Source organism: Pelobates fuscus, chromosome 5 (genome assembly GCF_036172605.1).
Source record: "Pelobates fuscus isolate aPelFus1 chromosome 5, aPelFus1.pri, whole genome shotgun sequence".
NCBI lineage: Eukaryota > Metazoa > Chordata > Amphibia > Anura > Pelobatidae > Pelobates > Pelobates fuscus.
In genome coordinates, this window is record NC_086321.1 from 306232062 (window position 1) to 306257800 (window position 25739).

The window sequence follows — 25739 nt, forward strand, 5'->3', positions numbered from 1 at the left end:
TTCTCCCATACTTTTACGATACGCATCCCATATTGTTAGGGTTAATTGCGGTTGTAGGTAGTAGTTCAGAGAGTTTTAGTCTGTGGATTTTTGGTAGCCATGCCAGTAGTGGAATGGAGAGTCCCTTTGCATGGTTTTTCTCTATTTCAGCCCAAGTTGTGGGGTCTCGTCGGTTTGATATTACTATCAGAGGGGTTATGTGGGCAGCTCTGTAGTATCCTGTTATATCGGGGAGTCCCATCCCTCCCTGTGCGGATGGTCTGTACAGGATTGTCTTGGCTACTCTTGTTTTTTTGTAGTCCCAGACATCGGTATTTAGGACGTTCTGCAGTTCTAAGAGATATTGTTTCGGTAGTTTCATTGCCAACGTGCGGAACAAGTACTGGATTTTTGGTAGAATTACCATTTTTTTCAATGCTATTCAGCCCGTCCATGAAATGTATTTGCCCCTCCAGCTTTGCAGGAGGGCTTTGATGTCTTTTAGCAGCTTTAGATATTTGCTTTATATAGTGTGCTTGACGTGGGTGTAAAGTTTACCCCTAAAAACTTGATGTGATTTTGCCTCCAGTCGTAGTTTGTTTTCAGGTTTGCTAGCTCTATGTGTGGTATATTGATTCCTACTGCTAAGGTTTTTGCAATGTTTAGTTTATAGTATGAGCATTTACTATGGTCGTCGAGGATTTTGTGGAAGTTGGGTAGGGACACATGTGGTTGTTCAAGGGTCAGTAGGATGTCATCTGCGAACAGTGACATTTTATATTCTCGTCCATTTATCCTAATCCCGTGTATGTCTGAGTGTTCGCGTATGAGTCGGGTGAGGGGTTCTAGTGCTAGGATGTAAATGGGGAGAGTGGGCAGCCCTGCCTCAACCCATTAGAGATGGTGAATGGTTTTGATATGTATCCTCCATTTACTACCCGGGCTGTTGGTGATGAATATAGTGCTTTTACTAGAGACAAGAATTGGTGTGGGAAGCCGAATTTCCGAAGGACCGCCATTACGAAAGGCCAGTGTAGTCTATTGAAGGCCTTTTCCGCATCGAGAGATAGTAGGACTCCAGGGTTTTTTTTTTTTGCATCTCGTATAAGAGATTTAGGGTTTTCCTCGTGCCATCTGCCCCCTGCCTGCCCCCCACAAATCCCACTTGGTCATTCAATATAATTGTGGGGATCATTTGTGTCAGCCTATTGGAGAAGATTTTAGCCAGTATTTTTACATCTGTGTTTAACAGGGAGATAGGCCTTAGATTTTTACACTTGTTTGGTGGTTTGCCTGGCTTGGGGAGGGTGGTGACATGTGCCATAAGCATCTCTGTTGGTAGCATCCCTGTCTGTATCGTGCCTTGTATGACTTTTTGTAAATAGGGTGCTATAATTGTAGATTATGCTAGCTTTAGTGTACCTATAATCCTAATTTTATTAATGACAGGAGGCGAGTATTTGCTTAAGTCTCTCTTTACTAGAACTCCACAGCAGCACAGAAGAACAACCAATCAGAAAAAAGTTAGGTACTATAAAACTCCCCTCCCCATGCATCATTTACTCTTTCAAGCTGCGACAAGAACAGAATAAAAGGCAGAGAACATCATGGGGAAGAAACGAAGTCCTAGATACGATGAATATAACGATGTCCACCATCCGAGAGTAACCGTCAAACTAGATAGTGTTGATGGACTGTAAACTGAAACGAGAGAAAAACAGAATCGAACAGGTTGATTATCCAATGAAATGTACTCTGAATAAACATGTAGGTACCCAATGTAGCAACCAAAAGTACCTTAATATGTAGATATCCCAACCCTACTTATGAAAAAACACAGACATAAGGAACAAGCGACAGGTAGCAGAGACAACAAACAGAGTTGCATACGTACCTGATAATCTAAACTATAACATTAAACAAGGGAGGGACAAGAATGGGTGGGAAATACTCGCCTCCTGTCATTAATAAAATTAAGATTATAGGTACACTAAAGCTAGCATAATCTACAATTTTATAACATGACAGGAGGCTTCGTATTTTCTGTTTCAACGCTCAGACAACAAATCCAACGCTGTTTGTGTCGCTGGTATCTATTCCAGGAAATATCAGAGTAAACCTAATTGGACATTCCATGTACGATAAATGACAGCAGACGAATCAAAGAAAATGCCAGCCGACGAAGCATCTCAATTACGGAAAAAAGTACCATCCGCTGTTAAATCCATTGAACGTGATGTTGCGACCCGTTTCCTAGCAGTCGGTCCATGAGCAGGCAAGCTGACCTATCAGCCATATTCCTGTAGTTGTATAATATCGAAGGTCAATCTCGGACTTAGGGTCGCGAGAAGAAACTGCCACCATGTCTCAACTCACGATCCGTAAGGTGGCTCCTCCGATTGTGCCAGGGTCATTCGGCGATGCGACCTTGCGGGTAGATCTACAACCTCAAGGAATGCGCCTAAGTCCACCACCAAAATCGCCATAGAAAACCGGGGATGTGTCTTCCGTTCCTTCCTGTCCTCCCGGTGAGATGCCTCATCCGAGGATAAATTCACAATGCAGGCAAGAGTGTGACCAAACCAGCCGTATTCTAAGTGATACCAATATACCAAATGGACTGTGTAATCCTCGGACGCAGTAGAGAAAAGACTCCAAAGGACGTCCATTCAGGGTTCCGAACTGAACTTGTGTGGAGGAAACGGTGGTCGACTACTCTGAGAATAGTGAATCACAGAAATCTACAAAGGAATGGAAAAAACAAACCGGAACGCAGATTTCCATCCAGAAATGCCCTCGTCCAAAAGTGAAAGATCTCTGTGTAGGAGTCGGGGCACACCAGGTACTTCCATAGTCTCCTCGACGGTAGTTGAAAAATAGGTTAGCGCGAAACCAACAAAACAGCTCTCGTGAGGGATAAATAGAGCATGGACGGAGGATCCTCTATCTTCGAACCATGTTCACCAGGTACGCGCTCCGAGGAGACGGGGCAGTCCTGCCATCTTATCCCAAGATCAGAATGACCGGGGAAGTCAAGACAAACGGGGTTTCCGGTCTTACCATGTGATCCATACGTACGATTATACCTTCAGACCGGGTACTAGGCCGTCCATAATCTTGTTGCCCGAGCAAGGCAGTGCCCGTTTGCTCCATGAATGTCTCCGTATCACCTGACATCCTGAAATGGGAGAAACTGTCTGCGCAGTTTGTTCGAAATGGTCTGAATATCCAAAACAGAAAGCAATCACTGTATTATATGGTGCAGAATATATGCCAAAAAACCTGCACTCTCAAATACCGGAGGGCCATCCGTTAGCCGTACCAACTCCAGGAGTGTGTGTAATAAGTGGGAGACTCCCCCCATTATATCACTGAGTATTCCTTGCATGTTTTACAGCGGTCTGGATCCAGTAGATCCATTACAGGAGATCGAATAGAGGGATCTAGTCTAAACATGTAATTCTTGCATGACCAGGCAGTCCTCTAGAACGAAGTCAGTAGCGTGGATGTCAGCTCTAATTGAATGTAGGAGGGACGCCCCTCTATGAAGTCAATGTCTTGCACAGGTACAAGCCTGTGTGATGAACAAATGGCTGGTACTGTAGAGCGCCGAGCGTATGAGAGAGCCGCGCTCTCTACTACTGTGATCGCATACCGTGAGAGCGTCCGGCTGCTAGCCTGAGCGGGCCAACCCGTAGTAACCAACAGCAGAGTCTACATCCATGACCGGTTCTCTCTATGAGAATGGGTCTTCCCAACCTGTCCTCTGTATCCAGCCCAGTATCTGGTTGAGGACGAGTGCGGGCCGCGCCCACTAGTAACAAATCAGCATCCGGTTCTGTATGAGAGGGTTTGCCCTCTGTTCCTGAAAATAAATATACTCGGATCGAAGTGATGGAGGGCCGCACCCTCCCGTGGTGCAAACTAGAGTGCCTAGAGATTCAGGGTGACCAAACTGTAGGGTGTACCTATTATTAATGTCAGCATAAGGCTGAGGGCAATCTACGGAAACAACGATGGAAAACTATCAACCGACTATCCGGATCCCGTGCGCGCGCGCGGGGTCCAGGTAGACCGTTGGTAGTCTGAGGAAAGCTGGAGACGTTCTCCGCGATCCACGAGTGCCCGGGAAGTCGGAGGAGGTCAAGTCAGGCCTCACGACGACCCGAGCAAAAAGGAAAAGGAAGTCATGAAAAAACAAAAAAGCCACAATTAACGTAGATAAGAGAAAATACACCAATTCTATCCCGGATAGAAGGCAAAACAGCAGTCCGGAAGGTAAGAAAAGTAAATCCCACTGGACCGGGCCAGGAGCTAACCTAACGCAGGAAAAAACAACTGAACCTATAAGGCTTCCGGGAGGCAGATACGGAATAGTTGGTAAAGGCAAGGAAAAAACACCGCTTTCTCCTGTAGGAGTCTGAGTACCGGTCCTTGCCTGTGCGAAGTTCACCTTGGAGACGTGCCGTCGCCGGTTTGGAATAAACCGCGGATGTGTCCAGGATCTTCATAAGAAACCTTGCCCTTCAGGCATGAGGTGTAGGGCCTTCACCCTTCCCAAATTCAGATGGCCGTATACTGGTGTCCTCTTGAACACGGTGGCAATGATGTTTGTCTGGACACCTGCCTATCTCCATGTTACTGGTGGGCACTGGGCTTTCCTCAGTGATATTACCCCAGGCCTGCGGCCAAAAAAGGGGGTTCGGTACCAATAGTGTAGGCCCGCCAGTAGGGCACAGGCTCAGCAGGCCAAACGAATGGACACAGAAAGGTTAGCCAAGCAAATAGACACAGACATAGCAGGCCATTCAAGTAGGCACCGACATAGCAGGCTATTCAATGGAACACAGACATAGCAGGCCAATCAATGGGGCACAGACATAGCAGGCTGTTCTTATGGGCACAGAAATAGCAGGCCGTTCTTATGGGCACAGACATAGCAGGCCGTTCTTATGGGCACAGACATAGCAGGCCAATCTTATGGGCACAGGCACAGCAGGCCAATCTTACGGCACAGGCACAGCAGGCCAATCTTATGGGCACAGACATAGCAGGCCAATCTTATGGGCACAGACACAGCAGGCCAATCTTATGGGCACAGACACAGCAGGCCAATCTTATGGGCACAGACACAGCAGGCCAATCTTATGGGCACAGACACAGCAGGCCAATCTTATGGGCACAGACACAGCAGGCCAATCTTATGGGCACAGACATAGCAGGCCAATCTTATGGGCACAGACATAGCAGGCCTTTTCAATGGGCACAGACATAGCAGGCCGTTTCAATGGGCACAGACATAGCAGGCCGTTTCAATGGGCACAGACATAGCAGGCCGTTTCAATGGGCACAGACATAGCAGGCCGTTTCAATGGGCACAGACATAGCAGGCCGTTTCAATAGGCACAGACATAGCAGGTCGTTTCAATGGGCACGGACATAGCAGGCTAGCAAAAATGGCACAGACAGAGCTGGCCAAGCCACCTATCGGTGGTGTATCATTCAGCAGCAAGGGTCCTTGTTAAGGAAGTGCTCCAAATCTGTGTCATAATAGGTCCTGGGGCACCATGCGCAAATGGGGCAGATGTAGGTCTCTGATACAGTAGTTATGGTGCATGCAGGTTACAGGCTCCCACTGGAAGCAAGTGCATGAAGTACGGTGTAGCACCCTGTGTGGGACAACTACAACTGTCCACCCCTGCACAACCACATGTAGAAACCAACAGTTAATCTGAAGGCAGGAACAGTATATTCACAGCCCACGTCCTTTACAATATGAAACACTACTTATATGTAAGTAAGTATGCCTTCACACCAGAGAAGTACTAAAGGAAGTGGGAACAAAGCTTCTCCATCTGACTTAAAGAGCAAAATGTATGACATAAAGTCGTTTAACCAGCACCAGCATGGATACCTCATTTAACATGTGACTTGATCCTAAACAAATCACAAAATAAAATGCCAGTGGTGTCATTTGGAAAGTAAAATAAAGCTGATGCAGAGATAAATAGGGTACAGTATAAACACAGTATAGTATAAATACAAAAAATCAAGCCATGTAAACTATCTCTAATAGACACAACATATAAAAATACTGCAGAATCTAAACTATGTGACTGTTAAACTAGACAGACTTGTCACTGGTGGAAATCAAAGGTACTTGCCAGCACCCTGGAGGGGAAGCCTGCCTCTGCCTTTAACGGCTTCCCGGTGCACCTCTGACAGTGGAGTGAGGTGAGGAGGGGGTTTGGGGGGGGGCGAGCAGGTGATTGTTCTCACCTCCCCCGGCGGACACATGCGGTCCGCGGAAGGCAGCCACGTGGAGGTGGGGCAGCGTTAGTGCTCCCTACTCCCCCGGCGGACATGCGGTCCGCAGAAAAGCCGGCCGCGGCTAGGCGGCCACGTGTGTGAGTGGATCCGGCCACCCGGTACTCGCGAGTTACCCCGGGCGCCGGCAGGCTCACACTGCAGCTCGGGGAGACAGAGGAGGCAGCCAAATGGCTAATCTCCTGACAACCCGAGCGGAGCGCCCATAGCCCGCGGAGGGCTAACAGGCAGGCGCTTGAGGGTGGAGGAAGGGTAAAATACAAAGGGGGAAGCTGACTGCAAGGGAAACCCCATAAACCACCACCCTGAAAGGCACACACCCCAAAGAAACAGGGGAAGCAAAGAGGAGGCAATAGGAAAGTTATACCAAACTGAAACAAATAGATAAAAATAAGATGTAGCGAAAGCTACTTCGCCACTGTGGTTTGGAGGGGGCTGCTTGCCCGCCTCTTACCCTGTGACTACGGTCCCTGGGCGATTTGGCCCTTTATGCACGGTATTTGGGCATACTGTGGGTTATTGGGCTGCCCCAGGATTATGGGCCCTCTCATCAGCCCATACGAAACTTAAACCCCATGGCGTTTGAACTGTGTTTGTGGCATCTAAACGCTGTTTGGATATGTTGAGCGCTCAGATCCAAGCCATCTGGGGATAGGTTGAATGTGGGGGTTCTGTTTAGTATAACAGGAGTTATGTATTTTTATGTCTTTTGGTGGTTGCTGGTAACATGTGCTTAATGGAGGCTGTGTTTGTCCCTGGATATAATTAAATCAGCTTCTCCATTGTCTCCAGGATAGAGGATTCTGGGGAACTAGTTTGAGCTTCTAAAAACCATGTTTCCAGAAGGTCAAATGCACATTTGTACTAACTTTTGAACCCCTGGTCCAATTCGTATGATTTTTGAGTATGTTGTTCCCCCAAATGGATTGATTGTGTATATGTATTTTTATGCGAATGTGATGTATATTTTGGGAGTTATGAATGTTGTGTAAAAACTGTATTTTCCCTACCTAGGATAATTGTATTTTCCTGTGTGTACAGATAATTAGTTTACAGGTAGAGGGGAGGGCTATGTGTGGGATGTAACTATTGTGTGATTGGTTAATGTACGTTACTGTGTGTGTCCCTCCCCTTCATGGGAGCACCTAATAAAAAGGGCTGCAAGCTAGCAGCCAGAGAGTTCTATTTTTACCCTCAACTTGAGTCCTGTCTCTTATTGGGGGAATCTGCTACAAGGGATTGCTATGCTAGGCATATTCCCTTGCTATAATCACTGAGCTCTTGTAAGAGCTTGTTCCTGCTTCGTTCTGAAGGGAGATAGCTGCAGCCTGCGGTGCTTATGGTGTCTGGTGGAGTGCTTGGAGTCCTCTGGAAGCGCTAGGAGCATCTTTCAACGGAGGTACCCAGTCGGGGTGCCAGGCGATCCGTTACATAAGATATAACTATATAATATAAAAAATAAATAGATAAACATAATATGACAACTAAATATAACTAAATAATATATATATATATATATATATATATAATATGGATAATATAAAAAAATAATATGACAACTAAATATAATAAATATAAATCATAAATATATCATAATAAAATCCCAAAGCCACCCACTAGAAGCAGGAGGCAGTGGTACTCTGACCTGTACTGATGCGGAGCAGCAAAGAAAGAGGAAATGATGCATGGGGAGGGGAGTTTTATAGTACCTAACTTTTTTCTGATTGGTTGTTTTTCTGTGCTGCTGTGGAGTTCTAGTAAAGAGAGACTTAAGCAAATACGAAGCCTCCTGTCATGTTATAAAATTGGGGCGAACCGTTTGAAATATATGTTGGTCAGTCCATCCGGACTTGGTGATTTCCCTTTTGGGAGGGAGCCAATAGTATCCAGTGTTTCATTTATAGTTATGGGGTTTTTAAGCACAGTTTGTTGATCGTTTGTTAGTGTGGGTAGCCTGACAGATGTAAGAAATTAATCTATCTCTTGTGCTTTGGGCTGGTGGAGTGTTGGGTCTGCGTTGAGGTTATATAAAGAGTGATAGTAATCTGCCATTTTGTCATTAATATCTTGAGGGTTATGGAGTTTGTCCCCTGCGTTGGTAATTAGGAATGGTATTTTAGAGTTTGCTTGTTTCTGTCTGAGTATGTTTGCTAGCTGTTTCCCTGCTCTATTGCCTTGGGTGTATGAGTTAATTTTCAGTTTAGTGAGGATAAATGCTGTTTTTTCTAGTGACATTGCATTAATTTGTTTTGTAATATCTTTAATGGATTCTGCGTGTGTGTCCAGTGGGTTCAGGAGATGTGCTGTTGTGGTGTCTCTTAATATTCCGAGGAGGTCTATGTGTGTTCCTTTGCGTTGGCGGTGGAGGTGTGAGGCTCGGCTAATCAGATGTCCCCTTATGACTGTTTTGTGGGCCTGCCAGATAGAGATTGTTGAGACTTCTGAATTGTCGTTTAGCTGAAAGTAATCCTTCAGAATTTCCACTAGTGTTGCCGTGTATGATTTGTCATGCAAGAGTGTATCGTTTAGCCTCCATGGCGGTCTTCCTCTGTGCTGGTATGGGTTGTGCATAGTTAAAGTCACTGGTGCATGGTCAGACCATACTATGTTCCCAATGTTGCAGTCTTCCATTTGTGGGAGTAATGTGCCCGATATAAGGATGTGGTCAATTCTTGAGTAGGTTTGGTGCACTTGCGATAGGAATGTGTATTCTCTTGCTGTTGGGTTTTGTGTTCTCTATGCGTCGTACAGTCCATATTCCTGTATGAGCTTTATGAGTACCTTGTTTGCATTCTTCAGTTTTTGATACCTGAGTGAGGTGCTAGCTGTTGTCGAGTCTGCATGTGAGTTCATGGTATGGTTGAGGTCCCCGCATATGATCATGAGGGCTGTTGAGTCTGTTGGTATTTTATTTAGGACTTTGTGCAGGAAGTTGCGCTGTTGGTCGTTTGGGCTGTAGAGGCATACCAGTGTCATTGGATTGCTATTTATGATACACTGTATTATCACAAATCTGCCTCGGCTGTCTGTTTTGACCCGAAGTGTTTCTACCGTTAAGGAGTTGTGTAGGAAGATGGAGACTCCTCTGGATTTTGATGTGTGTGTTGCGTGGTATTGTACTGGGTACTCTCTGGTGGCGAATGTAGGGATCTTGTTTTTGACAAAGTGGGTTTCTTGCACACAGACAATATCCGCCTTGACATGTTTTAAGTCTTCTAGTAGTATGTGCCTTTTATGTGGGGTGTTAAGGCCCTTGGTGTTGTGTGAGTATATAATCATGGTGCTAGCAGTGTGTGTTGTTACGTTAGTTGTGGTGCTGGTTTGTCGGTGTGGCGAGGCCGTTCCGCAGGTGTTGCTGGTCAGCTGGGGGAGTCTGTGTGGGAGGGAGGGGGAAGGGGTTATTTACAGGGGACCTTAGGTCTGGTACTCTACTCGTACCGTGGGGATTGGAATGGGCTTAAAATTGCTTTGGAGCTGAGACCATCAATGTAGTTATTAAAAACATTCAACAACATAAACTTTTGCAACATTAACTAAACATTTGTCAGTACAGTTTCCTTTTGATAGGCATGCAAGTAATATTGTGTTGGACAAGCATTGTTATTTTAGCGATGTCATTATTCCATACATATAGGTAAACTGCTATACGTTGTACAATGAGAGGTTGTATGCCTCCGTTTGCTTTCACATACATAATTGTTTCTCTGGGGGCTGTGTTTTTCCCTGACATATGGTGTCTCCATTAGGTGCCCCGGTGTTGTCAAGGCTGCTATCGTAAGTATTATATTCTCGTGGATGGTTTTTATGGGGGTTAAACTAAATATTTGTGCATCGATTGCACGCTAGTTCCATACATTGTGGACCCTGTTCGCTGAAGTGGTGCACACCCCAACTGGAGTTGCCTTCTATGCAGGTGGGGTCTAATCTGCAGTAATCTGATCTATTCTGCATGCCGATCCCATGTCAGCTATGGGTGGTTTGTCTCCAACCATCCCCACCTAGCTCGCCAGTTGCCCTTAATTATGTACCTTTTTGCTCGGTGCGCTTTGGTACTTTTGTTAAACATTTTCACCTGAGCTTGTATGATTTGTCAACGCCAAAGTGGTCTGACTTGTGGTGCTGGGAGCATACACCCGACCCAGGTCGGGGCCGGAGGTGTATGGTACACTTTAACATATAACAATGTGCTGTGTGAAATATATACTTGCATTAATCATGCCTCATGTAGTCATTGAGTCTTCAATACTATGGATGAATCAGTTTAGTCCGTGTTCCTGTTGCGGCTTGCTCAAGGGGACTTTTGCTGCGTCTCCATGGGAGGGTTGTTGCTGAGACCCCATCTAGTGAGCGCTGTTATCCCTTCTGCTGGGGTCGAGATGTTTATGGTTTCCCCGTTTCTGGTGAGTATTATTTTTGTGGGGAACCACCATCTGTATCTAATTCCATTGGCGCGTAATCCTGTAGTGAAGGGGAGGAATTCCCTCCTGTGTCTGAGGGTTGCCGCCGATATGTCTGCCATAATACGCACTGAGGGGGAGTCTTCGAGGGGTTCTTCTTTGCTGCAATGTGTCCTGAGAATCATATCCTTTATGTGGTAGCAGTGTATTCTCATCAGGACGTTGTCATGGAGTAACACTTCCGGGTTCGGCACTCAGCTGTGAGGAGTGAGGCATGCAGCAATCTTTGCATTTGCTCAAAGGCTGGAACGGCTTGTCTGAGTTTGTGGAGAGGCAAGTACTGTGGAAGTAGATCCCAGTAGCTGAGCCTGTGGAGCCCACGGTCTCGCGGAGGCAGCTCACGTTAGCTCACACAATCAATCACCAAGCACCCTCCCTCTGACACAGCTCTGACGGTATTTAGGGAGACTGGGCCAGAGGGAGGGTGCTTGGTGATTGATTGTGTGAGCTAACATGTGAGCTGCCTCCGCGAGACCGTGGGCTCCACAGGCTCAGCTACTGGGATCTACTTCCACAGGACTTGCCTCTCCACAAACTCAGACAAGCCGTTCCAGCCTTTGAGCAAATGCAAGGATTGCTGCATGCCAGAAAGGATTACTGGAGAATGGATACTTTGCTACTTTACAAGTGGACCATATCTCTGAACTATTGGAGGACTACCCATATTAACCTTAAGTATATCTTTCAGCTATTTGTTTACAAAATCATTTATTAATGAACTAATGCTTGCTTACTCAAACCTTCATTGCTTCAAGTTATTAATCTCATGAAGGACAACTCCCATCATGCTTATTCACTATGCACTGTTCTTGCTTTGCAAATATTCTTAGCTACTTGATTATTGTTCCTATTGAATATTATTCTCATGAACTTAAAGAATGTTACTTAATGGATCTCTGAAGAAATACTTAATAATGAACTTTGTGTTGTTGATTACTTGCACTTTTTCTTATTGGATTATTGCCTAAATGCAATTAATTTAAGTTTAACAATTAAAACTTCGGTTGAATCAAGTTACCAGAGATTCTCTCTTTTCTTAAAACTACAGTATTGATACTTAAGGATTCTCTATTTCTTCACTATTGTAATTAGGGAGTTTACAAGCTGCAGTTGAGTTCCAATCCAAATCACCCCTAGTAGCGTAACAGACGTCCCGGGGTGTTGCTTCAGGTATATGTTTCGGTTTTGACACCTAGTGAGCTCTGTCGACCAGGAGCATGTCTGTGGGGACGTCCTGGGCATAGGCATGGAGGAGGCCGTGTACGTATGCCGGCAGGTCGTCAGGTAGGACGGTCTCTGGGACTCTCAGCGGCCTCCGATTGTTGCGCCGGGCCCTGTCCTCCTGATCTGCTACTCGGGCCTCCATTTGTTCCATTTGATTTTGTAGGGCCTGTAGCTGCCCAGACATATCCATTTGCATGGAGGCCAGCTCTTCCTGTTGCTTCTCCAGGAAGGTGGTCCTGGTAGATAGATCTCGCACCTCCCTTTTGATCTGTTCCGCCGTGGTTTGCCAGGTGCCTATTAGCTTCATTGCCATACCCTCCATGGTTTTTTCAAAGTATCCTCGTGTGAGGTGTTCTGCAGTTTGAGGTATTTCAGATGTTGCTTGCAGCATCGTGGTTTCAGGATTGTCCACGCCATCTTGGATGGCCGCCCGTGCTGTCTTGTTTGTCGTCTGTGTTTTCTGTCCAAAGAAGCTCATTGTGGAAGATTTCTTCGTTTTTGAGTTAGCCATTGTGTTGTTAGTAGATTCCGTGGTTTCAGCAAGGATTCGGGTTAAATTAGAAGGAGCTTTTGTGCCGGAGCAAATTACTGGGCGTCCATCTTGCTCGGCAGTTAGCCACGCCCCCCAAAGATAACTGACTTTAATGGACATTTTTTCACTGAATGGAATTAATTATATAGTTAGATCTGTTCTCAACATCCACAACTGGAACAAGAATGAACAGACAGAATGAATATAGAAACGGAATTTGAAAAAACAATAAAAAGATTTGTACAGAATAATATTCGTTATTATTATTATTGCCATTTATATAGCGCCAACAGATTCCGTAGCGCTTTACAATATTATGAGAGGGGATTTACCTATAAATAGGACAATTACAAATAAACTTACGGGAACAATAGGTTGAAGAGGACCTGCTCAATCGAGCTTACATTCTATAGTAGGTGGGGTAAAAACACATTAGGACAGGAATTTTAAATAAGGTGGGCTGCCCTTTAGGAGAGGTCAAGAGACAGGTATGTGAGGTAGAGGTTAGTCTTGGAGGCCATAAGCTTTCCTAAAGAGATGGGTTTTAAGGCACTTCTTAAAATATGCAAGACTAGGGGAGAGTCTGATGGTGGTAGGCAGGCTATTCCATAGGAAGGGAGCCACCCGCGAGAAGTCCTGCAAGCGTGAGTTGGCCGTACGGGTGAGGGCAATGGACAGGAGGTGGTCACGGGCAGAGTGGAGAGACCGAGAAGGGACATACCTATGGATCTGTGAGGAGATAGAGTTGTTCAGTACTTTATAGGTGTGAGTTAGTACCTTGAATTGACTCCTATAGCATTCAGGAAGCCAATATAAGGATTGGCAGAGGGATGAGGTGTGAGAGAAACGACTAGAGAGGAAAATCAGTCTAGCAGCAGCGTTCATTATGGACTGGAGGGGTGCAGTACGGCTTTTGGGAAGACCAATCAGGAGAGGGTTACAATAATCCATGTGAGAAATTACTATAGCATGGACAAACTCCTTGGTAGTATCTGGTGCAAGAAAGGGGCGGATGCGGGCTATGTTTTTAAGGTGGAATCTACAGGATTTGGCAACATGCTAGATGTGAGGCTCAAAGGTGAGACCAGAGTCAAGTATGATGCCAAGACAGCGCGCTTGCAAGGATGGACTGATGTGGGTAGCACAAACTTGAAGGGAGAGCGAAAGAGGAGGATCAGTATTAGTTGGAGGAAAGACAAAGAGCTCAGTTTTAGAGAGATTGAGTTTCAGAAAGCGGGAGGACATCCCGTCAGAGATGGAAGAAAGGCAAGCAGTGACACGTTGCAGGACGGCAGGGGAGAGGTCTGGGGAGGAGAGATATAACTGGGTGTCATCAGGTGTTAGTGGAATCCAAAAGAGGTGATAAGTTTGCCAAGAGATGCAGTATAAAGAGAAAATAGAAGGGGACCTTGGGGGACTTGGGGGACTCCAACTGAGACAGGACGAGGACTTTAATAGTCAGCTGCTTGAACTCTATAAAAATTCAGATAAAAGGTAGATTTCTCTGCATCACCCTCTTCAACATACACTGTATTGCTAGCTGGGCACTGTAGCAGGAATATGGAAAGAATCCGCTTGAAGCTCACATTTGCCCTATGAGCTTTATGCACCATCACTCCTCAGCCAGCATATAAACAATACAAGTGGAGAGCAGTAGATAGGCATATTGCCTAACTCCTCCTCATAACACTGTCTGACAGCAGGATGAACTGGCAAACACACAAAATGAAAAAGCCCCAGAACAAATGTGATTTGAAATTTGTTTCTGTACATTGAGTTTGTTGAGAATTCACTTGTGATGTGTCTGCATGAGTTTCGCAAAACAAAAATAAAATATATATAAAACACAGACTAGGGAAAATGGTCCAGCAAATACACCAATGGAATTGTCGTGGATCAACAGCATAAAACATGGGTCCTCAAACTCCGGCCCCCCAGATGTTGCTGAACTACAACTCCCATGATTCTTTGAATTACATAGATAGCCAGAGAATCATGGGAGTTGTAGTTCAGCAACATCTGCGGGGTCCGGAGTTTAAGGACCCATGGCATAAAAGAATGGATCTGAATATGATGGAATGTAGTCTTTTTTCAACCTAGATTACTATGTAACTACTATGTAACATTATTTTAATTTAGACCTATAAAGTACCTATAGATATTCTATTGTTTAGATGGGGGTTGTTGTTTTCTTTTTTTTTTCAAATTACTTTTTATTATTTTCAAATAACATGGGGATAAAGAAGGAAAAAAGGGGAAGGGGAATCCAAGAAGCATACATTTGTAATAGTACAATTCATAAATCAAAAAGAATCAATAAATTAAAGTTTCATTACTAATTTAGTACATTCAAACCCTGAGTCACTCATTGGTTTAAAGTCAGTCGTTATGTCCTTCTTGAAGGACTATTTAGATAAAGGAATATATTGACGGGTTGTCCTATGGTGGGGAACAAATATCTTGGGCATGTGGGGTAGAGTGTACATCTATTTGAACTCTTCCTCTGGAGATAATTTTACTCTATTTCATGTATATTAGAAAATATCCCTGAATTTCAGGGATCTATGGCATCATCCAGAAAATTATTCTATGTCAGAACCTATCTAGCTTGCTGTAAAGACTGGGGAAAGGACGAAAAGAGAGGGGAGGAAGAAAATACAATATTGGACAAATGGAAGGGTGGGGGGGGAGGGTTATAATAAAAGGGATGTAGTTCCAAGCAAATATTCATCTAATGTATTCCATACCAGATCCCAGACAACATTAATGTATTCTATAATATTATGTTGATCAGGAGAGTGTGGTCGTAAATAAGTTTATTTTCGGGCGCTTTGAGTAACTGATGTGGGGACCTCTCTCTTCATCTAACTGTGCAGAGGTTGATTTGGTTCTGTATAAGTAAGTTGTAGATAAGTCTTCCACATTGTGGAGATATGAGGGCTATATTTCCCTATTTTCATCTGGTTCCACATTAGGAGTTCATACTGCACTGTTAAGGACATTGCATTCTCCACTCCTCGAAGAGAGGGTAGGTCGATAGTTTTCCAATTTCTAGCTATTAATATAGATACTGTGCTCAGTAGAAGATATATCATTTTCTTGACTGGTTTGGAGATGTTGTCTGGAAGTCTTCGAAGGAGTTTTGTTTTTGGTTCGTAAGCTAGCTGAAAGTTGGTAATTTGTTTTATCATTCTTATAATGTCCTTCCACAGAGAGTTCACTCGTTTACACATCCACCAAATATGTAGCATGGTGCCTTTACTTGTGTGACATCTCCAGCACATGTCCGACGTTGCGGGGAATATGGAGTGTAGGCGTGATGGTACCATGTACCACCTGTAAAGAATTTTCTGTGATGCTTCAAAATGAGCAGTACTGGTAGTTAATCCATTATGGACAGAAAAATCTGCTCCCATTCTGTCTGAGAAATATTAATTTGGAGATCTTCTTGCCATTCTTGCATAAAATTCAATTTATTATTCGCGTCCGGGTTAGCGAGATTAAGGTAACAAATAGCCATTATTTTTTTGGGAGGGCAGATCGATAGGCATTGCGCTTCAAACTTTGTAATAGAAGTTTGTAGTGTCTGTTTCCTTGTTTGGATCTTGTTCACAGTAATAATTGCTTTAATTTGAAGGTAAGCAAATGTAAAATTCAAGGGTAGTATGAATTCCTCTCGTAGATCCGGAAAGGATTTAAGTCCCTCTGGGCTACATAGGTGAAATAGATGCATAATCCCAACTTTCTCCCAATTCTGGTATGGAAACGTTCCGTTGCAGTGATATAGAGTTTTCATTGGAGTCGCTAAAGCCCATGGATGTGCCGAACATAATTTATCTCTGCAGGTGTACCATATTTTAAGAAGATGTCTGGTGTTGGGGAGTATGTTTAAAGATGTTTGTCTCAGATGCGGAGTAATCCACAGTGTTGATGACAGATCATGGTTTCTACAGTAATTTCTCTCTATTGCCACCCATTGAGGAGTATAGTCGGACAGATGAGCGCTGACGACATTTGTAAGAATAGCGGAGTAATAATACGCTTTGATGTTTGGGAGTCCCATTCCTCAGTTTTTCACGTTTCTCATTATTAACACTTTAGGGACTCTGGGAGGTTTACCCCCCCCCCCCCCTTTCTTCTGTAATTTTTGGAATGTTGAAACACATTGCTTGAGTTTTAGTAATGTTACATTTATAGTAGGACTGTAGGCTAAATGCGTGCATAACTTTATGTAATGAAGGGAGTGTTATAAGTGGTTGTGAGTATAAGAAGAATATCGTCAGCAAATAAGCTGAGTTTATATTGCTTGTGTCCAACCCACACTCCATGAATGCTGTTGTTGTTTCGAATAGTTATAGGGGTTAAAGGGGTTCTAAGGCTAACACGTATAGGAGAGGAGATAATGGGCAATCCTGTACGGGTTGTTGTTTTCAAGCAGTCTAATTGATTACCTTTTAAAGGTTACATAGTTACATAGCTGATAAGAGACTTGCGTCCATCAAGTTCAGCCTTCCTCACATTTGTTTTTTGCTGTTGATCCAAAAGAAGGCAAAAAAAAGCAGTTTGAAGCACTTCCAATTTTGCAACAAGCTAGGAAAAAAATTCCTTCTTGACCTCAGAATGGCAGTCAGATTTATCCTTGGATCAAGAAGCTATTACCCTACATTGAACGATTATATCCTTAAATATTCTGTTTTTGCAAGTATGCACCTAGTAGCTGTTTGAACATCTGTATGGACTATGATAAAACCACTTCTTCAGGCAAATAATTCCACATGCTTATTGTTCTTACAGTAAAAAAATAAAAAAAACTTTCCTTTGCCTTAGATGAAATCTTCTTTCTTCCAGTCTAAATGCATGACCGTGTGTCCTATGTAAAGTCCACACAATGGTTTGTATTGGCCCCAAATATATTTGTATAATGTTATCATATCCCCTCTCAGGAGACGTTTTTCAAAACTAAATAGGTTTACATTTGTTAACCTTTCTTCATAGCTGATATGTTCCATTCCTTTTATTAATATTGTAGCCCGTCTATGCACTTTTTCTAGTGCCATAATACCCTTCTTTAGAACAGGTGCCCAAAATTGCACAGCATATTCAATATCTGGTCTTACCAGTGATTTATAAAGAGGCAAAATGATATTCTCATCCCGAGAATGAATACCCTTTTTCATGCATGACAATACCTTACTGACCTTAGCCAGTGCTGATTGACATTGCACATTGTTGCATAGTTCTTTGTCTATAACAATTCCCAAGTCCTTTTCGTGTGTTGTTATTCCTAATTCGCTTCTATTAAGGGTATACGTTGCTTGTGCATTCTTTACGTCGAAGTGAATAACTTTGCATTTTTCAACATTAAATTCATCTGCCATTTGAGTGCCCAGTCCCCTGGTCTATCTAAATCCCTCAGCAGCAAAGTAATATCTTGCTCACATTGTATTATTTTACAGAGTTTTGTGTCATCTGCAAACACTGAAACATGACTTTCAATGTTTTTTCAAGATCATTTATAAACATATTAAATAGAAAGGGTCCCAGAACAGAACCCTGAGGGACACCACGTGCCACCTCTGTCTAGCTTGAAAATTTACCATTAATGACAACTCTTTGTACTCTATTTTGAAGCCAATGTTCTACCAAAGAACAAGCACTTTAATCTAGACCTATTTCCTTGAGTTTGAACACTAATCTATTGTGTGGAACTGTATCAAATGCCTTGGCAAAATCCAAATAGATCACATCCACTGCAACACCCTGATCTATACTTCTACTTACTTCTTCGTAGAATGCAATCAAGTTAGTTTGACATGACCTGTGCTTCATAAAACCATGCTGATTTTTGCTGATAACCATGTTCTTCTCAAGGAATTCTTGAATATTATCCCTAAATAACCTTATATTTTCCCAGCCATAAAAGTTAAACTCACGGGTCTATAATTTCCAGGCAAGGATTTTGAACCCTTTTTGAATATAGGAGCTGCATCTGCCTTCTTCCAATCCTCCGGAACACTTCCTGAAAGAAAAGAATCTTGAAAGATTAAAAACAGAGGTTCACTTATTTCTACACTTAGTTCCTTAAGTACTCGTGGATGGATACAGTCAGGCCCTGGAGCTTTATTTATATTACGGTAACTTTCTTTAGTTGCTGCAGCACCTTGTCTTGAGTTAACCAATTACAATTATTCTGCAAGTTTTTAGTAGCAATCATTTGCACATCTATTGCCATTGGTTCTTCCTTAATATATATGGAGGAGAAATAGGTATTTAAAATTCCTGCCTTTTCATGGTCTTCATTTACTAATACCCCCATTTCGGTTTTTAGTGTACCTACACTTTCATTTTTTTATTTTATTTTTAGAATTTATGTATTTAAAGAATGCTTTGGGGTTGGTTTTGCTTTATTTGGCTATCATTTTTTCACGCATTATTGGCTTCCTTATATCTTTTATAGGATGCATCTCATTTGTCCATTTTAAAATATAGGTTTAAAATATATGTATTATTTATGGTAGAAGAGCTATATTTATGGCCTGTTGGACCTAAGTAAATAGTTTTTTCTACTCTCCTCGATATTCGAATCCTGCCAAAAAAGATGCAAGTTCCTTCTGCTTGACTAACACAACTTTAACGAATTTGGAACATACAGCCATTATTTTCCCTGCAGTCACTGTGCCTCTCATTTGTTACTATAGTTAAAAGTAAGGGGTTAGCTGATGTGTGAGTGTAAACTTGGGAAGAAACGGAGGAGGTATAACCCCAATAAGAATGAACTAAAATAACACTAAGGTATACCACAATGACTAATATTGCTAAGTAGAGATAATGTGTTAAAAACATAACTTTATTACTATTTACTTACAAATCACTGGTATATTACTTATAGTAAATATTTGAAATGATGTGAATCCCTCAACACTCCTCTTCCTGCATTGGTTCTCCCTGATTTAGAGCCTCATATTTATATATGGCCATTATCTGTGCAGCCGCCTTCCTCTCTGCTATATTTTCTATCAGGCTCTGCACAGACCTAACTACTAAAGGAATAAGACATGGCAGGAGTAGACACAACATTAAAATCAGTATGACTCCGCCTACCAATGCCTTAAGCCCTCCAAACTGCTCATACCAGTTACCAAACCAACTACTTGGATTATACCCTTTCCATACCTGAGTAGGCACATGCGGTAGTTTAACCATATGGCTAGTAAGCTCAGCTATTGCTTGCCCTTCGTCATCTATTTGAAGACAGCAATTGCTCAGGTTAAACTTCCCACATACACCTCCCTCTACTGCCAATAGGTAATCCAAGGCTTATCTATTTTGGTAAACTGCTGTCCTCATCCTGGTATTTTGCTTCGCTAGAAGATTGAGCGCTTGTGAGGTCTCATTAGTAATGATCTCAACCACCGCCTGTAACCTTATAATGCGGTTGAGCATATATATTGGGGTCCTATACCCGAAAGTACCATCCTCTGCCCAAGTTGCTGGCCCATAATAGTCTATAATACGCTGGGGAGGCCATTCATCATCTTCCCAGGCGCCTATCTCCATGGGTCCCCTTTTCTTCCTATGATTCACATCATACACTTTAACTTCCAAAGTCTCACCTGTTTCAATAGGTAACAAGAAGAAGGATGGTTTGCGCATACCCAACACACATGCCCCTTCCCACTCCTGTGGCAACTCCGAATAGGCCTTCTTACCACAGATCCAGTACAAATTTGCTGGGGCTTTCCAACTAGATGTGATGGATAAGTCAAACCCTACGTCCTTTAAATTGGCATATCTCGCAAACGGGTTAGATGGTTCTGAGACATTTGAAGCCGACCACCAAGTTGTGTTCTTTGTATCATCATCATAAGCTTTTTGCCCTAGACAAGTTAGTTCTCCTACAGAACAGTATTAAACATCATTCCTTTCCTTGCTATGCAAACATAACCTATGATGGAGGTTTTTAATCTCCACTCAGATTTACCTCTAACACTCATCTGATAATCGGCTTGTGAAGATATTAATTGTTCAACTGCCTCAGAACCAGACATTACCTCCTTTACTTCCCAAGGCCATTGGTCTCCCATGTTAGTACCTCCACACACATAGCAGTTGGTTACATTAAGACTACCAGCAATACTCTCAGCTAAATCTATAAACAGGTTTTTAGCGTTATGGGGAATCTTATTATCTACACTCATCTCTTCATAAAAAGAATGGAATACCTGATGAGTTTGGGATGTTACAGTATCGGTCTCTATCCCTATAAACAATATTGTCCCAGGGTCCAAACCCGTCCCATATATTTGAAACCCAAATAAGTTACCATATCTGTCTAGGAATTGGTCAGGATTATTTATAAGAATATGGACTGGGTTGCATTCCATAGACTTACAGTATGGTTTGGTAGGCAACTTAGTAACAATCATATCCTGGTCTGCTGTCTGTCCCCAAGTTGCCCACCCCACACAAGACCAATATGGGCAATAATTATATTCCCTATCTGGGCATCTAGGACTTACATACTTGTTTTTACTACTGGGACAAATATATTTATCATTAGACCCATACGTTCTCTCCCACCTAAGATCCCCACATACATTCCACGGCTTTCTACCACTTGATATCGCTTTACATGCATCAAATAGCAGAACACCCGAAGAATGTACGGTTTCTAACTCAGTTTTATTTATTAGGGTCCTCTGAGGATCTCCATTCCTGAGGGTCAACCAAATTGTATGGGGTTGATACTCCGGATTGAAGCACTTAGGTTCTACTACTCCTAAATGGCATACACTATACTCTATACTTCTACACCTAGACACATCATCTTTACACTCATATTGTGAATGCCAAATTAGGGTCTGGGAAATATGATTTCCTGTTCTAGTAGTCTTAATGCAAACCTCACAGCTAGGAGTGTCGGTACCTCTACCTTCCTGAATATAAAAGGACATATAAATAAACATCATTATCAACACTTCTTTCGTCGGCTGCATCCTCAGTCTTCGTCCGTGCGATGGCACCTCAGCTTCCAGGATGTAAGGGCTGCAGGGAATGGAGTTCTGCTCGTCTTCACAGGGGTCCCTTCGAGACTTTCCTGACTTTTAATAATACGTTGGTGAGCGGACAGGCGTTATTATGGCCGTCTAAACACTCATTTACCAATCTCTGAAACAACAATAATTGTAATCCACAATGTTTCCTCGTCACTCCGACTGAGTCGTGTGCTTTAACCGGATCTTGCAGGGATTCTCTGGATCTGTTGTAGCTTGCCAAGAATCTACTGCTGCTGGTTTAACCCTGGAGTGATGAATCCACGGAGTCACTTCGGCCACTTTTATTGCTGTAGGGGTAGACAAAAGAACAACATAAGGACCCCTCCACTTAGGCCCTAACGGTATATTATTCCACTCTTTAATCCACACTTGATCTCCTGGATGGTAACTATGAACAGGGGGATAAATATTCACAGGTAATCTATCTTGTACCCATTTCTGTACCTCCTACATAGTTTTACCCAACTCTACAACCTGCTGCCGGGTAATTCCTTCTCCCAACTGACTCAAATCCCCCCTTAAGTTACCAAGTATGGGAGGTGGACGCCCATACATGATTTCAAAAGGAGAGAGACCCATCCTTCTGGTAGGTGTACTTCGAATACGTAACAGAGCTATAGGCAAAAGAACATTCCACTTGAGTTGGGTTTCCTGACACATTTTTGCCAACTGATTCTTAATAGTTCTATTCATTCTTTCTACTTTACCAGAACTCTGAGGTCTATATGCCGTATGAAGTCTCCACTTAATACCAAGCATATGAGTCAGTTGTTGTAGGCACTGATGAACAAAGGCTGGACCATTGTCCGATCCTATAGAGCAGGGTAGTCCATATCGGGGTATTATTTCTCATAACAGGAATCGCACAACTTCTCCTGCTTTCTCTGTACGAGTAGGACATGCTTCTACCCAGCCTGAATAGGTGCACACAACTACCAGTAGGTAGCGATGTCCACCAGATTTAGGCATAACTGTATAATCAATTTGTAGATCGGACATAGGGAGTCCCCCCATATACTGAACTCCTGCTGGCTTTACTGGTCCTTGCCTTGCATTATTTTTAGCACATGTTACACATCTTCGTACTATGGCTTGAGTTAAGTTGGACAATCTTGGTATGTAGTAATGTTTTCTGAGAGATTCTTCTGTACTATCTCTTCCAGAATGTGTCCCGTTGTGATAATTTTGGACAATTTCTACCGCTAGTGATGCTGGAATAATTATTCTCCCATCTTCTAACTGATACCATTTGTTCTCCAGGTATTTTCCAGGTTCAGTCCTTAACCACTCTTCTTCTTGAGCTGTATAAACTGGAGTCCATTGAGACAGTGGAGTCGGTATAAGAGCAGCTATATGTTCCACATATTCCTGTCTTCCTGATTCAGCGGCACGCTTAGCTGCATTATCTGCCATCCGATTTCCTTTGGTTACATCACCATCGCCTCTCAGATGCGCTCGACAATGTATAATACCAACTTCTTTTGGTTCCCATACTGCTTCCAATAGTTGTAGTATTTCGGCTGCGTACTTGATTTCTTTGCCCTCTGAATTCAATAGTCCTCTTTCTTTATACAAAGCTCCATGGGCATGAGTGGTTAAAAACGCATACTTGGAGTCCGTGTAGATGTTTACGCTTAAACGTTCAGCCAATTGTAACGCTCGTGTTAGTGCTATCAATTCTGCCTTTTGTGCTGATGTTCCTTTTGACAGTGGCCGAGCTTCTATCACCTTGTCTATCATTGTTACTGCATAACCTGCATAGCGAATCCCTTCTTTCACATAACTACTGCCGTCTGTATAATATTGGACATCAGGGTTCTGGATGGGAAAGTCACGAAGATCTGGTCTACTTGAAAATACTTCATCCATCACCTCCAAACAATCGTGTTGAATTTCAGTAGGTTGTGGCAAAAGGGTAGCTGGATTTAAGGTATTGACAGTCTCTAAATGCACTCTTGGGTTTTCACACAACATTGCTTGATACTGTCAGGATCGGGTCAGGGATCCAACACGCAGAGTACAAAGAGTAGCAGATACGTATACCGGTCCTTAGAATGGCCGGACTTAACGTAAAACTACGATAGAATGGTCAGAGACAAGCCGAGGTCGAGGGAACGAGAAGACAGGTAAGCGAGAGACAAGCCGGGTCAAGGATAACAGAAAGACAGGAGAGTAAATACCAAAGCCGGGTCAGAACCAAAAGGCAAGAGAATAACAGAGCACTGTGTGACTAGGCAGACTAGAACCACGACAGGGCAATGAGTAAATGAGAGAGCCACTGTTAAGTATCCTGGTTAGGGAGAGAAGACACGCCTCCGGCGAGTCCTGATTCGTCTCCAGAGATTTGAGTGACAGGACGTTCCGGGTTGGCGTCATGACGTCGACCTCCGGTCCTCCTGCTATAAAAGGAAGTGACTCCCTCGCGGCCGGCGTTTGCAAGACCGGGTGAACCGCGAGGAACCGAGGAGACATGCCGTCCGGACGGATAAACTTCTAAGTCTCTACCTCTCTCAGAGGTAGAGGCTTCAGGTACCCTGACAGTACCCCCCCTCTCAGATACGCCCACCGGGCGGAAGGAGCCGGGGCGAGATGGAAAGCGGGAGTGAAATGCCCTGCGAAGGCGAGGAGCATGAACATCCTCTTGTGGTACCCAACTCCTCTCCTCAGGACCATAACCCTTCCAGTCAACCAAATATTGTACTCTCCCCCGGGAGACACGAGAATCAATAATGGAGTTAACCTCATACTCCTCCTGACCCTCCACCTGAACAGGGCGCGGAGGGGCGATTGTGGAGGAGAATCTGTTACAGATTAGAGGTTTCAGCAATGACACGTGAAAGGAGTTCGGGATGCGTAAAGTAGCTGGGAGAGCTAGACGATACGCCACTGGGTTAATTCGAGTCAAGATCCTGTAGGGACCAATATAACGAGGAGCGAATTTCATGGAAGGAACTTTAAGGCGAATATTCCTAGTACTCAACCAAACTCTATCGCCTGGAACGAAATTCGGAGCCGCCCTTCTACGTTTGTCAGCATGTTTCTTAACCAGCATAGAATTGTGTAGAAGAATCTGTCGAGTCTGATCCCACAACTTCCTCAAATTGGCCACATGGACATCAACCGACGGCACTCCTTGGGAAGGAGAAACCGAGGGAAGAATAGATGGATGAAAGCCATAGTTCATGAAGAAGGGGCTTGAATGCATAGAGTCACAAACGAGATTGTTGTGCGCAAACTCCGCCCAAGGAATCAAACCGACCCAATCGTCCTGGTGTTCGGAAACAAAACAACGTAAGTACTGCTCAATCTTCTGGTTGGTTCGTTCGGCAGCTCCGTTAGACTGAGGATGATAGGCGGACGAAAAATTCAATTTGATGCCTAATTGAGAACAGAATGATCTCCAAAAACGTGAAACAAATTGGGAGCCTCTATCAGAAGTGATCTCCGAAGGAATCCCATGCAAGCGAAAAATCTCTTTAGCAAATATCTCCGCCAATTCAGGAGAAGTCGGAAGTTTAGGCAAAGGTACGAAATGTGCCATCTTGGTAAACCTATCGACTACGGTGAGGATAACAGTGTGCCTTTTAGAAACAGGCAAATCCACAATAAAGTCCATTGCCACACAGGACCAAGGTTTATCAGGAATTTCCAGAGGTTGTAGAAGGCCACAAGGAAGCGAATGCGGTAGTTTAGTTTTAGTACAGACCTCACAAACTCCGATAAAATCCTTAATATCCTTCCGTAACGAAGGCCACCAGAAATCTTTGGAGATCAAAGAATACGTCTTGCGAACACCCGGATGACCAGCCACCTTACTCTCGTGAAGACACTGTAAGAGCTCCATTTGGAGTTCAGGAGGAACGAAATGTCTGGAAGCAGGAGTCAGTCTAGGTGCCAGATGCTGCAAGCTCCTTATCTGCTCAAGTAGCGGAGAGTGGACTTTGAGAGTAGTGTTAGCGATAATGTTACACTTGGGTACTATAGAGGACAAAACCGGCTCAGATATGGCAGCAGGTTCATATTGGCGAGACAAGGCATCGGCTTTAGAATTCTTAGAACCTGGCCTATATATGAGTACGTAGTTGAAGTGAGTGAGGAATATGGACCAACGAGCCTGTCTAGATGATAGTCGTTTAGCCTCTCCAATATAGGATAAGTTTTTAT

General features: G+C 43.5%; 1 pseudogene; it reads right to left on the bottom strand.

Moving 5' to 3' along the window:
• Positions 1-15736: 15736 nt before the first annotated feature.
• Positions 15737-25739, bottom strand: part of LOC134612220 (uncharacterized) — a 116681-nt pseudogene continuing 106678 nt past the window's right edge.